Source organism: Melospiza georgiana, chromosome Z, assembly GCF_028018845.1.
Source record: "Melospiza georgiana isolate bMelGeo1 chromosome Z, bMelGeo1.pri, whole genome shotgun sequence".
NCBI classification, from domain to species: Eukaryota; Metazoa; Chordata; class Aves; order Passeriformes; family Passerellidae; genus Melospiza; species Melospiza georgiana.
The window spans coordinates 80675372-80686859 of record NC_080465.1 but is presented as its reverse complement, the minus strand read 5'-3'; the positions used below and the strand labels follow the sequence as shown (position 1 = coordinate 80686859).

Below are 11488 nucleotides of genomic sequence, written 5' to 3'. Positions count from 1 at the left end.
CAGCATCGCCTTCAGCCCTGGATGTGGAGAGTGCTGTACTGAACCCCCTCCTGGCTGTATCTTCAATCAATATAATCATGTAAATTGTTCCTGAAGAATGAAAGAGCTGTGTGCAATTCAGCACACATTTTAAAGGCAGAAGGGAAATTGAAGAGACATTATTTTTGTGCTTGCCTTCTGCCAGACTTGATTTCTTTAATATGCTGGGGTTTGCTTAGGAGGAGAGTCTAAAATGATTCTGGGTAAGTGATCAATTGTTCTGTGTTTAGAGCACGGTAAATAAGAGCAGGCCAGCAGGTCTGGAGGATTGGAAAATGTTGAAAAGAGAGGTTTGTCAAAGGGTAGCTGAGGCTTCACAAGAAGAAGCTGGTTCAAACTGCACCTAGTATTTTATCACCATTGTACAGAGGGTACAAAGACCCAGAGCCCTTATTCAGTAACGCATATTGGAACAATTAAAAAATTGCTCGCCTGTTACCCCATGTGTGGCAGGATATGCCATGATGGGTCAGGGGGAGCCATTTCCTGTGTCCAGGGCTTCTCAGAGTTTTAATCCGTTTTCACTTACCCTGTTTTGCCCTGGATCCACCCTTTCTCATTCATATATTCAGATTTTTCCTCTGCGTTTCATTTTGGTCTAGGTTCTACTTTCTATTAATTTCAGTTAGATAGGTTTGCCTTGCTTTGTAGTGCATGGAGTACTTGGTTTTCCATGCCTTGTCTATTCAAATAAATTTTGGTAACATTCAGTGGCTTGGAGGATGGGTGTTTCTGAAGTTTATTGGTACATGGGCTTGTGTGGACAGGCAGGACCCTCCCTGGCTATCACCCAGAGTAGCCAAGCAGAAGACAACTCAATTATCATTACTCTGCAGTTTCCACATCGGTGCTGCCTCAGATCTTGAGAATTCCAAGTACATCTGGAGAGCTCAAGCCTGCCTTCACCTGCTTGTGCACAAGTCATGAAAAATTCAAATCTGAACCGTCCCTGGATAAAAATGGCACAGCCTTAGCTTAAAACATATTTTATTCTGTAAATCAATACATTGACTAAAATATTTTCTTATTTGCAGTATTTTCTCATTTGCATTATTTAAGCACTGCAGTTAGTCAAGATCAATCTGCAGCCTATTTCTTTTATTTACCAACTGCATTTCTCTCTACCTACCACTAACAGCTCTGAGGGATCTTCTGAAGACAGAAGGTCTGATCCACATTTCAGTATATTACCTGTTTGTATTTCTAGTAATGATGATTGAGAACTAAAAACTTATAATTTTATAACACCTAAAGTCAATCTACAACAAAATATTTTACTGTTGTAAGACACCTGATGGGGGCAACAGCTTCTCTTCAGCTGGTAATTCACATACTGTCAGGGAGCAATCCTGCAGGTTTCTCATCAAGGAAGTGCTGTCTCTCAAAATACTCAAATTATTTATCTCAAAAATACCCAAAATAATATTGTAAATCTTCTGCCTTACAACACCTCTGTGAGAATAAAAGCCTGTGATGGATAAATTCATGGGAATAAAAACGTACCTGACCAACACAGTGTTAGAAAATCTGCACAACTGATGCCAGTAAAAGAACAAAGCAGAAAATGTCTAAAATGTTTGATTTTCAGGAGTGGGAAAAGAAAATTGTGTTAGTTGTAAGTTGAAGTTGTTTTGCTTAATAATCTTTGAAAAACAAATAATTTAAACCCCGAGGATTTGGACTTTTCCAGGGTAGCACTGAAAGTTTCCCTAATATGTTGCCATAGTCTTTTTTTTTTTTTTTTTTTTTTTCCTTTTTGGAAATCTGTTACCTCAAGCAGCATGTGTGTTTGAACCTTTGAGCATGGAACTTAAATTAATCTTGATAATCAGGTTATAGAGTTATAGATTGAGTGTGACCTTAACTTTTCTCTCCCTAGCAGAGGCTTTTTCCTAACAGCACACCAGTCCTTTAAAGGTATTAATCAAAAAGCTGGTGAGTTATTTTGCTGGGTTTTTTTGATGAATCTTTTTTTTTTAATTATGCATTGGCAACAGTCAAGCAATTTCCTTGGATTTTGCCTTCACTTCAGAATCACCTCTGTCCACCTCACAAAAAATGAGGCATTTGACAGGGATATCTTCCTTGGAGGCCTTACTTAGGGATGAAGAGGACAGGCACTTCAGGAAGGCATTTCAGCTTCTTGCTTGCCTCTGATGTGTTGTGACTGAATGACAAGAAGGATGTGCCACATGATATTATTTCTGTCCTTCACTGGATGCTGTGTGAGAACATCTGATATTAATTTTAACACATAAAAACAGCACATACGATCTTGAAAAGGGCTGCATTTATTCAGTTCTCCTTAAATCAGTGGGATTGCTCTTGTCATTTTAAGCAGTTTGCCCCCAAATGACTGTTTTTGAAAAGCTGTAAGAAAAAGAGTGCTAAGCAAAGATAATTATGTGTAAATTTGAAATGGACTGTGTGATCATTTGTGCTAGTGAAACACACTTGCTTGTCTGCCTGGACCAAATGAATGAGTAGGTAACTCATCCAAGCTTATTTAGAGTTTAGGGCTGGCCTCATTAAAAGGCATCTCACTACATTTGGGAAATAAATGGAAGACATTACTGAAAATTTACATAATTTCTTTGCCAAAAGGTCCCTGCTTGTGAATGAAATTAACAATGCTTCCTTATCTTAAAATAATTTATTATTATAATATATTTTACAATTATGTATGATTATTGTTAATTATAATATTCAATATAGTGAAATGGATGTAGAAGTAGTTCTATGTTATCAAAGATTCAAAAGGGATACATTTTAGTGTTCATTCAATTCTGGTTTCAAAGGACAGTGGAAAAGAAGGGAAAGCACAAGGAATTAAGTGGTTTTCTGCTTCAGGAAAGATGCAGACAGGTTTTCTACAGTGTATTAAATAAGGGCCACCACTCAGCCTTTGGTATATTGGGAACATCTGCCGAATTGCACTGGGAAGGTCACACCCGTTTATTGGGAGCAGGATGTATCCTATGATGGATTGAAAGGAGTGGTGTGGGCCAAAATGGCTGGGCAGGGAGCCTGTCCTGAGCAAGGCCCATCAGGGCTCAGCAGGCATCCAGGATGCTCCACCAGGAATGAGCAGTCATGGGGAAGCCCTCGCGCACAGGGCTGGAAGTATCCAAGGAATTTGTGAGTCTTTTTTTTCAGGAAATGAAGAGATTAAGAGTGAAAGCTCTCAGCCTGAGCCAGGCCCAGCAGCCATGTTCCCCCAGCTCAGAAAGGCCTGGAGGGGCTGGAGCGTGTCCAGGGCAGGGAACGGAGCTGGGAAGGGGCTGGAGCCCCAGGAGAGGCTGAGGGAGCTGGGAAGGGGCTGAGCCTGGAGCAAAGGAGGCTCAGGGGGGCCCTTGTGGCTCTGCACAGCTCCTGACAGGAGGGGACAGCCGGGGGGGTCGGGCTGTGCTCCAGGGAACAGGGACAGGAGCAGAGGGAATGGCCTCAGGCTGGGCCAGGGCAGGCTCAGGTTGGACATCAGGAGGAATTCCTTCATGGAAAGTGTTGTTGAACATTGGAAGGAGATGCCCAGGGAGGTGTTGGAGTCCCCGTCCCTGGAGGTGTCCAAGGAAGGCCTGGCCATCTCTGGGCTGGTGACAAGGTGGGCATTGGACACAGCTGGGACTCCATGGTCTTGGAGGTCTTCACCAATCTGAATGATTCTGTGTCTCAGTGATAAAACCACTGTGACCACTTTAAAATCTGTGATGGAGGAGTAGTCACCTGGAAGCCCAGCTGGATCAGCTGCCTGGGGCAATCTCTGGTCACAGCCTGTTAAGGCAGATGTGCCCCTTTGAGGCAGGGGATGTCACAGGGCTAAGTTTGGGGTGGCCAGAGGAAGGGCAACCTCCCTAAAGAGAGGTGGAACAACCTTCAGAATTATATTAATCAAGGCTGGTGAAATAAATACAGAGTTTCACCATATTCCTCTCATACCCAGTGGTGGTATGGGGCGGTGAGACTTGTAATAATCAATTTTATGCAGGTTTTCCTTTTAAATATAGCTCTCTTCTAGCAGAAGTGATCAACATACCTCTTTCAGAGCTACTGTGAAAGGAGGTGGAAAGCATTACTGCTACAATAGAATCCCTGTTAAAATATTTCTACTTACCCGAGTGATGAGAAGGTAGTTATAAGAGCTTTTTGTGTGGTTTCTTATTCTTACATCTTTAAACATAACTACTGCTTCCCTTGCCCAGCAGCAGTCATGAGTAGGTTCCTGTAATGCTGAATGTTCTCTCAGTAAAAAATGGCATTTTAAGACTGACTGTAATTAGGGATAAAAGTGACTCTTGCTGGGCTGAATGTTTGCTCCTGGTCAGTTCTTTACAAAGCAGTGTTTTTCATTTCATAAGCAGAAGGATGGTTTTTGTAAGGTCACACTTCCAGGACAATTTTTAGCATCTCTGCCATAACTGTGAGGTACCCGGTTTCTGCAGAGAAGGCAATTTTGTCAGTGATGCATAAGACAAAGTAGTATCCAAGCCATGCCTTCAAATTTTCATTTGGTCATAATACCAACAGGCCAATGGACCTGTTTTTGTCATTAGTGGGAAGAGATAGGAAGATTTTTCTCATCCTTGGGCTGAGCATGTTTCATAATCAAATGTTCCTTTAAAGCTGGGAAATGACATTAACATTAGGAAAATAAAAAAAGAAAAAGGAACATTTTCTCTCCTAGGTACTGCCATATGTCTTTCCAGGTGGAAATACAACAGGGTGCAGTAAGGCAAGGATCGTGCAGGGCCCCTGTTGTGCTTGGCTGTTGGAAAGCATATGGTGCAATAATGTTCCAGTTCTGACTGTGAATTTTCCTTCTCTTGTCTTCTCTGGCAAATATGACTGTTCTGATGTGTGTTCAGCTTTTCTGTTTGTGGCTAGGTATAGTGTGCTCCTCCATCTTCAAACCTACCTGTGAGATCAGATTCCACTTCAGAGAAAACCCCAGAAGAAAAAATGTATGAAAATTTTTCTCACTAGTTGTTTGAACCAATTTTACAATGTTGAAGAGTTTGCAGAGGCTTGGATTTCACCAGCCTTAATGGAGATTTTTGGATGCTGAAATCCCAGGAGAAGGAACCTTTCCCCATCTTGAAAGAAAACAATGCTGGTCCTCAGGCAGTTTTTATGCCCTTGCAATAACACTGACCTGCAGCTGGCTTGGTCTTATTGTTTCCTTCCTCCGTTTGGAGTTGATTGCTTGGGAAGTATTGCATTTTGGAATTTATTGTTTGTTGTTCAAGTTTCTCAGCACACTCCTCAGGCTGTGATGATGCTGCTGAAGTTTTAGCACCGCCTGAGTGCCTGCCATCCTGCTCCCCTCCGCTTGGCCAGGCATGCCAAGAACTGCACAGAGGGCTTCTGCATCCCCAGGGCCTGAATTCCTGTGGGATGTGGTGAAGTGCTTTGGACATGTGTGTGATCAGAGATTATGGCAAAAAGCAGAAGCAGTTGTATTTGTTCCAGTCTCATACCTCAGTGTCAGGTCTCTGCACTGTACAGTTTCTGAGGAAGGCTGCTGCTCGTGGCTTCTGAGGAAAAAGGCATTAATCTTGGGCATGTGGCACTTTTGAAATAAGAAACTCATGCAAGGAAGTTCGTCTGGAATCATGAGCAGTTTAATGACTGCCTTCTACTCTGAAGATGGAGGGGGCTACATCTCTCCAAAAATTATCTCTGGAGCTCCTACTTCTATTGTAACTGTGGATATTTCCATTGAGCAGTCATTTTTAAAAATCCTATTAGGCTACTGTCCTCTGTGATTTCTGTCTGCAGGAAATCCCTTGGAACAAAATGAACTTTTCACAAAGGTCCCTGCATGGAGGATGTTTCTACACTAGGTTTCCACCCTGTGGTACCCAAACATTTAGAAGCCTCAAGATATGTATGGCAGCAGGGCTGAAAGGAAATTGTGGATGCCTATTTGGGCAAGGCTGTAACTGCCAGCTTTGCAGTGTGGTTGCAGAATGGCTGTGACAGGCCTAAAATGCTGAGTTGTTCACTATACTCCTAAAAACTAGCTGTGCCTCCATCTCGCTTCTTCCTTTACTTCTCTTACCTTACCTCCTTTGTGCCTGTTGTCCCTAGGGGATGAAAATGCGCATTAATGCAAACCGACTCAAACTCGCAAAACAAGTAGAGATGCAAAGCAAATACTCTGCAGATTCTCCTATGGATTGCAATCCAAGTTGCACTTCCAGGCAGTGACTTGTGAGTGCCACCCCTTGTCAGTGGAGCACATGGAGCACCCACCAGATTGTTTATCTGCCCTGCTGCTGTCGTGCCTCTGTGTGCTGGTTGAAGAATTTGGGTTTCATCATCATCATCATCATCATCATCATCATCATCATCATCATCATCATCATCATCATCATCATCGCTGTGTTCTTGACAGAAAGCTTTATTTTATTTCTCAAATGCTGAGCAGAGCAGAGCTGGCAGTGTCTATGACAATGTCATTTGTGGCATTAGAGGCAAAGTGGAAGCATCATCTTGCTTTCCCAGTGTGTGCTGTATTAGCACTCTCCATGTGCTGACTGTTTATTGTATTTTGTTTTTTAATGTTTTTTCTCTGGGGTCAGGGTGCTGCTCCACAACCAGAGCAAAAGAAGGCAGCAAGGTTTTCTGAAGGTGACACTGGACACTGCTGTGTTGATAACAATATCCCTTGGAAGCAGTAGGATCTCATCTTCTCCCTCCTCAGAAGCAGCAGATCTCTTCAGTAGCCTGTGCACGCACATTTACAGCATTTCTGAAGCCAAAGCCTTTTGATCTGCTTTGTTTCCTTGGGATTAAACTCTCTATGAGTTCTCACTCCTGAGATACTCAGTTTGAACTTGCCACTTCTCCTTGATCCTCAGGACTGGGTGAAAATGTTGTTCTCACTTTTTTTTACTGCCTTTTCTGTGTGAGGAAACAAAATTTTATTCCTCCTATTCCTGTATATCCCATTGAATCCTGCAAATATATCTGATCTGAGAGTTCTGAAAGCTGGAATATGGTACAGCCATTAATTTCACTCAGTTAGAGTCCAGATTTAGTGGTGGATTTAAACAGAGTGAGTTGTTCAGAGCTTGGAAAAAACATTCTCCAGCTGCTTTTTAAGTCAAGTAAACGGCTAAATTACTACAGAATTGCAAAGGTGTGGTACAGAATTGTACAAAGGGTACAAAGTCCTGCAATATAACTTCTCTTCCACAATCTTATCTGCATGAATGTCTGTAATCAAGCTCACACATTCATCCAGCTTTAAAACTTCAAACGCGATTTGCGGTGCAAAACGTGATGTAGAGTTGATGAGGCAGGGACATTTCTCCAGAAGTCATCAGCAATCTGCTGTGAGTGCTCAGTCTCACTGCAGATCTGCACCCGAGGCCTTTTGCAGGAGCAGAAAACTGCTTTGTGCAGTGTGTTAAACAAACAGCAGCAGTCAGTCCCGGCCTCAATCAGATATTAAGCTAATAACCCAGAAAATTTTAACCTGTGTTGTGTTGCCACTGTGCACACCTGAGTGACTCCAAACAAGTGATTGTTTGAATCAAGTTGCTCATGAGGAGGTTTGCAGGATTACCCTGTAGATTCAGCATTTAACTAAAAATTATGCAAGTAATTTATTTCACCAGCACACACCCCACCCCTTGTTTCCTTGGTTTTTTCCCTTTTTATTTTTTTTTTTTTTGCTTTTTAGCACTCATGCACATAAAAAGGTTGCATGGATTTAAAATTCTAGGTTTCGAATCACGTTATTTTGAGAGAAATAATCCCCTTTAAAAGTGGTGTAAACGTTTCTTAGGAGTATAAAAATAAAGTCTGATAGAAGAAATGCTCCTTTGAGAAGTTTTATTGACTCCAGGGGATTTCAGTCCCACTGGAGTAACTGAGAGATCTGTTTCTAGAAAAGGAAAGAAAGAGGCTTCCCTCCACACAAACAGCTGTTTCTTGTCACATAAGAGAGAAAAGCTGCAAAAGAAATGGGGCATCAAGCACAGAGCGAATAAAACTGCTGCTTCTCTGCAAACACCCCTTGCAAAGTCTGGAGCATAGGAGGGTTTTCCAGCTCATGATGCAAGAGCCGTGGGCTGGGCTGAGACTTGACATCAGGAGGAAGCTGAAATCCAGCATTGGTGGAAGCTGCCCGTGATGCAGAGGTGAGGGCTGGATCCGGCTCGGCAATCCGGGAGGGAAGAGGCGCACAGCCCGGGATCCAAAGAGCCAGAGAAGCAGGAGGAGCCCGTGAGTGGCGCTGGAGGAGAAACACAGAGAAAGGGGCAGCCTGGCAAAACAGGAGGGCAGCCACAGCGTGTGTGGAAGGTAAATAAGCAGCCACAGTGAAATAAGGGGCAGTTTGATTGCAAAGCGCCAGGTTGCTGCTGCTCTCCTGGTCTGGCTGGGTTTCTTGCAGAGGGTGTGTGCTGCTCTCTCTGCTCGGCACGTTCCTGATCCATTCCCACGAGTTTCACGGGAAACCTGGCTCCACAGCCATCTGCATTGATCTGAAAGCCGGGTTAAAAACTGTGAGTCAACTCTAAACACAGAGAAATTAAGTTTTTTCAAATGGTAATTTTTCTCTCTAAAGCAAAATACCCTTGTTATGTCAGGAAGTGGGAGTTCAGAGGCAGGCACGGCACATCTGTAAGATGCATGAGTGCTATGGGAGAGGGAACTGAAAGCTAAAGATCTCTTGCAATTACGTGCAGAACTTCACCGTGGACTTTGGATTGCTTCCTTTAGATGTGCTAGCAAGCTGCTAACACCTGCAGGTAACTGAGTTGCCAAAAAAACCCTCGGAGTACTTGAATAATTCTAATAACAGTTTCATATATTAAGAGAATGGTGTGAAATTGTAGAAGTAGGAAATAAAAAGGGATCATAATGGAGACTGGCTGTGTGATGAAGTGTAAACAAATCAGAAGTCAAATTAAGTCCTATTTAATCTGACTCAGAGCTGATTTGCCTCAACATGATTTCTGTGGGGTTGTAGGGTGTCTTCTCCTGTGCTACCTAAATAGAATTTGAGCACTGTGCAGATGCTGCCAAGTTAATGAAAGAAATGTTCATTTGAGCACGAGCATGAGTTTTCAGGGATGAGTGCTCAGGGTGTTTGCTGAGGCTGCAGGTCATGCAGCACCCCATCAAACCGAATATCAGGCAGGTGATCCCGTGTGGGGTGGAGATGGCAGGAAAAGGAACCCGTGTCTTGGCACCTGACCCCACAAATGTGACACAGGTTGTGTCCTTGGACAGAGATTTAAGATATTGTTCTCTGGTTTAAAGTACATCTGTTATCTAGGACCTATTATCCACTTTCCCGCAATTTGCTGGGAGATTGCAGTGATAAATCTCTCCATCACGTGCAGGGGAGGCTGATAGCAGCACTGCACCTCTCTGCCATTACACGCTCTAATTGCACGCAAGGTTTTCAGGGGTGCAGAGACGTCGTGGAACAGAGAGAAAGACAAAAGCAAAGATTGAAAAAAAAAACAACCCCAAAACCAAGATGGACCAGGAGCAGATCAGATAAAACACAACAGAGAAAATGCAGCTTGTTTCATGGACAGAAAGAGAATACTCAGCTCTGCCTGCAAGTGTGTCAGAAGCCACAAACAGAGGCTGCAGTAATTGCAATTAATTGCACTCCAGAGGGATGATGCAGCACCCACGGCCTATTACAGCTTTATTTTGAAGAACAAAATGACTCCCCAGCCACCCACTGCCCTGTGCTCAGCACTGTTTGCCAGGAGGGTTATGCACACAGCTCCCTTCTCAAAAGACTTTTCCACAGGTACACCAGTTTGAAGGATTTGATGGACTAATTATTTGTATTATTTTAAATCAACAGTAACCAAACAAGTAGATTTTTTTGCTCAAAAATTATCCAAATTTCAGACAGAGCCCACATAAGCTTGCTTTAAAGTCAATGTACAGAAAGATCTAAACCTGTTTCTAGAATAATTCTGATATTTCTAGAGCATATCAATATGTGTATGAATAATGGTTTTGAAAGACCGCAACTTTTTTAGATTAAGCTGTTTACAGAACAAAGGGATTTTTGACCACCAGTCTTAGTTTCCTCCAAATCTAAATCTCTGTTTTTACAAAGTGATTTTATTCTTGGCTATTATTATGTTTACTTTAATATGGACTTATTTTTAGGAGTTAACTTCATATTTCAGGCATAAATGTTTTTTAAAGTATTGAAAACCGGCAGTGTTTTCTTGTCAGAAAAAAATGACGAAATGGGAATAGTCAGTATTTGCATTTATACAGCATCTTCCCTCACAGGATATGGAAGTGCTTTGAAAATTCCAAGTTGCCCAGGATGAAAAGGTTTTGTGGTAGCTACAGATCTATCACTAACTGCAGTGAATGCAATGAAGTAGGTGCACCCAGGAGCCTCAGAACTCCAGGATTTACATGGAAACAAACCTTGGAAAACTGGAAAACAGCCTGTCTCATTAAATAAGTCAACTGTTCACTCTCTGACCCTTGGTAGGAGGCTTTGGATGGCACCTGTGGAGCCACGCATGAAGAGGGACAAGCTCAAGTTGTTGCAAAGTTCCCAGACAGCTCTAGTCTAACGGTGTAGAGCTTCTAAAGACCATATTGTTATAGGATTGAATTAGAATAACCTCCTTTTTTTTTGTTGGGTTTGATGAACTTACGTCTACCTCATTTTCAGAACAGCTCTTACTTGGAAACTATTTTTTAAATTGGTGTGTGGGAGGCTTGCTAGGTCACTGAAAATGACAGACTAGAGGTGTAATCAATAGTTCATTTCTGGGAAAGAGTGAGCAAAAGGAGGTGATGCAGGGCAGTTGAATTACTCTAATAGGATTCAGAGTCACAGAACAAGAAAATAACTTTTTATTGCGTTTGCCCATCATTATCAGTTCTAACTTTTAGTGCTCATTTATTAACTTTCCAACTATTTCCCAAAGAAACAGGATGTAATTGCCTTACAAAACTCTCAAGAATGTGATTCTTGCTATTTGGGTATTAGGACATGCTGTAAAATATTTAAATTTATTGATTATAACTCAATGCAGTCTCTATGAGGAAAATTAGCTTTAATTAGTACAAAAATCCCACCTCACTAATGTTCTCACTGAGTCTCTCTGGGTCTTACCAGCAAGGATGTGGAGCCATCGAGGAGCTTTCTGCTTCCTTTTCAAGAAGAGGAAGAGAGGGACAACTTCTGAAGTGAAATCTCACACTAATGTCTTTGACCTTTAATGTCTGAAATTCTGGTGTGACAAGTTTAAATGCTAATAATATTTTTGGTGGTTTTAGCTAGTTGTGTAGTTTCAGCAAAATGCCACTTTTTGAACCTCTAAGACTGGGCAGATGATAATTTCTGGTTTGTGAACTCAGTTATATATATCCCAGCTTGAGATCTGAGAAGGAAATAGCTGTTGGCCTGTTTTTCCTGGCAATGTGAGAACTGTGTGCT

General features: G+C 42.2%; 1 protein-coding gene across 2 annotated transcripts in view; it reads left to right on the top strand.

The window, feature by feature from the left end:
- The first annotated feature begins 8248 nt into the window (after positions 1–8248).
- ST8SIA5 (ST8 alpha-N-acetyl-neuraminide alpha-2,8-sialyltransferase 5) overlaps positions 8249–11488 on the top strand; it is a 71600-nt gene continuing 68360 nt past the window's right edge. The window contains exon 1 of one of the 2 annotated variants that reach the window (XM_058043484.1): positions 8249–8349. The gene's annotated coding sequence lies outside the window, so the exon portion shown is untranslated. The remainder of the gene's footprint in view (positions 8350–11488) is intronic. The other variant, XM_058043485.1, reaches the window with a different exon arrangement.